This window comes from Megascapheus bottae, chromosome 9 (assembly GCF_031878675.1).
Source record: "Megascapheus bottae isolate mThoBot1 chromosome 9, mThoBot2.hap1, whole genome shotgun sequence".
Lineage (NCBI taxonomy): Eukaryota > Metazoa > Chordata > Mammalia > Rodentia > Geomyidae > Megascapheus > Megascapheus bottae.
In genome coordinates this window covers 2,453,043-2,457,387 of record NC_143517.1, presented here as the reverse complement: position 1 = coordinate 2,457,387, position 4,345 = coordinate 2,453,043, and positions in this window count along the sequence as shown.

Below are 4,345 nucleotides of genomic sequence, written 5' to 3'. Positions count from 1 at the left end.
AAAACAAGATGAGGGGTAGGGGTGGAGGGGAGGGAAATGGAGACCAAGACATGTGAAAGGGTATCAATGTATGGTTATTAATGCACCATCTATCTGGCAAATATCATGTAACCCTTCTATTAATTACAATAAAAATATGTGAAAAAATAGTTCTGTAGTTAAACTATTCATTATTTCAATGTTTCTTTTAATTTCTTGGTTAGGATTTTTTTTCGTATTTTTACAAATGGTAAAATATGTTGCAATATAGACATTTTGGATAATATATAATAAGGTTGATTTGTTTTACTCATGCTGGCTCGATTTTATGCTTCATAAGGAATCTCAGATAAAAAATTGATGTCCATATCACAGTGAGGATCTGATGTGATACAGACTCCTGCTTGGAAAAGGTGATCTTTATGTAGTGATTTCTCCTTCATACTTTAAAAATGTGGTGAATTCCACTAGGTACTAAATCTATCTATATCATTTACATTTTTATTGCCTAACACAAAAATTTGTTTTTACTCATATGGTTTTTGTTAATTGGCTCAGATGTTAGTTATAGAAAATCTCTCACATAGTGGATTTATTCTTAGTTCGTAGATTTTTAAACATAATTTTACAGACAATATGTTGAGTTATGTTAAAGTGGTTTGATTTTCTTTTGGATCTTTCTCCTTTTTGACAAATGCTAGTAATTTAAGTTGGTGACATTGTTTTCTATTCGACAAATCTTTTATTTGCACTTTTGTTCCTTTCTTAAGTTTTTTATACTGATGGACATTTTTAGGCATCCCCTACGTTGTCTCTTTTAACTATTGTTTTAATTATTTATATACTTTTCTAGTATTGAATAAGTTAAATTTTAATTGTGAACTTATTGTAGTTCATTGATTTTTTATTACTTTCTCCTCTACTTTATTAGGAACTGTCATTATTTTAAGACCTGTCTACTTTTTAATATCTTATTAAAATTGAAAGCTGAGCTTTGTTGTCGTTTGTTCTTTTTCTCCTATTTTAAATAAATATTTTAATTATTTTGTCCTCTTCCCTTGTTAGACTGTTTAAAATTAAATCCAAATTGTTCAAAAACAGTTATAAATTTAACATATACACGATCCTACTTGTTTTTTTTCCTTTTGGTCAATGTTTAACATTTTGTTTGGCAAACAAAAAAAATGCTCACCTAAAGCACTCAACAAAAGGAAAGTGGTTGGAACCTGTACTTAGGCCTCATTTTTTAAATTTTTCCTTTCTTTTCTTTATTAATGATTCCTAAAATCCCTGAGTTCAGGATGAAGAAAGTTGCCTAAACAGCTTTCTTTTTTATTTTCTTACTTTGTGTTACTAGGAACTGAAGGATCTCTTCCTTGTTAGATCCAAACACTCTTCCAGTTTCAAGGTTTGTTTTCTCTCAGTGTTTTTGTTGAAAACTTTTAGAGAAGACTTTATTTTACATGTCAATAAATTAGACTTTGGTTAATAAAGTTGCAGGCAGTATGGCTACCTAGTCGTATCAAAAGAATTTTGCACATTTCCTCAAATCGTTTTACTTCTGCAGGTAAGACATTTTCAATTGACTACTCTTAGTTTTTATAATTTCTTTGGTATTAATTAAAAAATGTCAAAGTACTAGTGATAGTTAATACTTTATTAAAACCTTCAGTTATGTCTGAACAGCTGTTTTCTAGTAAGGTTCATTAACTAATCTTGAAGGCAGCCGTGAGGTGCTGTTTACTTCCCAATGTGGGAGGACCTTGGAAACCCAATTAAAACAAATGCTGATTGACAAGAGAAAAGAATAAAGTTCTTTCAATTTACATGTACAACCTAATCTTCACAAGACAGTGAACTCCAAGAAATGACCCAAACTCCTGGCTTTAATATATTCCGGAAAAAAATACACTAATGAAGCAGCACAAAGACAGGTGGATCTCTGAACTGGAGTAGCCCTTCTAGTCATGTTACTAAGACAGACATCTTACAGAGGATGTGGTGCTAGTGAAAAGTAAGAGTGACTTGAGAATTGGTTTGCTCAGATTCACTATAGTCTCAGTAGCCAGTGTCTGGTCAGGAAGGTGAAGAGAAGAGGCTGGTACTGTTCTGCTTCAGTTCAGCTCTGTCCTCCAAATGTCATGCCTGTGATCGTCTGTCTTACTTCATTCTATATTGATGTTTTCTACTTCCATCTATTATCCGGAAAACTAAACAATTTTATTCTTCTTTATGGGTGAATAACATTTTGTTGTATATAAACATCACATTTTCTTTATCCACTCATCATTTCTTAGCACCCAGGCTGAAGGCATAATGTTATTCTTGTGAACAGTGCTGTAATAAATATGTGTGTGCTGGTATCTATTTTATTTTAAAAATACAATGTGAAGTATAGCACTGAAAACTCTCTCTCCAAGCAGCTACCTTCTTATGAGAATTTAAAAGAAAAATAAGCTATAAAAATCTTTCTTAATTCCATGCCATTTATAAAATTGTGCCATATGATCTTTGTAGACAATCTTTGAAAAGTTACTTATTTTCATTAAGTAAGACCAACCTGTGAAGATGACATTTAATTCTTGTCTAAACAATTGCATCAATCATTTAATATACTCATTGCATCACCCAAAATATATAGATAAAAATCATGTTTCCATTTATATTTCTGCTCTTCACATTGTATTTAAGATATCATTTATTACATGTATATACACAGATTAGGGTATGTGTTAGAAAAGTGCTTCTCACAAAATGGTTGTACTAAACATTGACTTGTAAAGTTTTATGAGAATATGAAACTAAATTGTTGTGTTAAAAGATTCCAGAGAGATTAAGAAGTCTTTTCCTTGTAATAGTCTTATTTTTGTGTCTCTAAAGAGTCTTTTCTACCCTGGTTTCAGTATTTAGAAAGAATATCAATAAGATATCTTTCCTGTGAGGGTATCTTAGGTCAAAAAATTGCAGTAAAATCAATTTTTAACATCTCTAACAGTTTTTGCTTGAAGGCATTGAAGTACAAAGAAAACTATAGTTGGTGAATTTGTATTATATTGAGAATTACATTATTTTAAGAGGTAATAGCACTGATTTTCCTACAGCTTAATTATAGTCTGAGACTAAGAGATTGACACTTTTTTCTTATTAAGCTGTATATCTTTCTTAATTTGTCCCTGAAATTGCTCTTTACTAATCATTTTTAAAATATAGAAGACTTGTAAATAGTACAGACAATTAAATCTGCAACAATATCTAGAATTATTCATTGTATTGTTATACAAAATCTAATATTCAAAATATTTAATAATAGAATTTATTTGTATTTGGTTATTTGAAATTTGATAGGGAAGGGGGAAAAACCAAGACAGGTGGGGGGGAGGGGGGAGGGTAATGGTTACCAAGACATGTGAAAGGGTATCAATGTATGTGAATTAATGCACCTTCTATCTGGCAAATATCATGTAACCCTTTTATTAATTACAAAAAAATATTTAATAATAAATGTAGAAACTGTAGTGTTGACTGACTTAATACAATTATATACCAGAGTCCGGCAAAGATATTTTAGAAAAAAAAGATGATCTATTGTGTGTGTGTGTGTGTGTGTGTGTGTGTGTGCTGATCAGTTCTCAATATAACTGTCCAATGAGTAAATCTTTCTGTTTACATTCCATAAAAAATTATGAGTGTGTCACTTTTTTTGGCCAATCCTGGGGCTTGAACTCAGGGCCTGGGCACTGTTCATGGGCTTTCTCAAGGCTGGAGCTCTACCACTTGAGCCATAGCACCATTTCTGGCTTTTTCCTATGTATGTGGCACCAAGGAATCAAATCCTGGTCTTCATGCATGCTAGGCAAGCAGTCTACCACTAGGCTAAACTCCCTGCCCTGGGTATATCACTTTTGGACACAGTCCTAAACTCCAGGATATCTATACATTAGGTCCAGCCACTCAGCATTTTATGGCAAATAAAAAGACATGATGAAAAGAGAAAATGGTTTATTACTTGACAGCCACAGGAACATGACACATGAATACATCTTCAGCTATTTATTTTACTAATAAAGACACTGACATTAGGTAAAATAGGGGAAATCAATAGGTATAGAATGAAAAAGAATATGTACACTTAAACATACCCAAGTTATAGCTGTATTCAGAGGTGGTCTGAGAATCCACAGGTGGGGTCTCTTACAATAATTCATTGACACATGATAAGTTGTTACTAATGGTTCTTGTAATACAAGCTGTACATAAAGTGCCTACCAGGGAAGATGAATCAGGTACTGGACATAGGTATATAATGGAAGAGTCTGGGATGACTAGCTTTTGTTCTGCTTCATGTTAGTTCATGAAATAAGAAGTT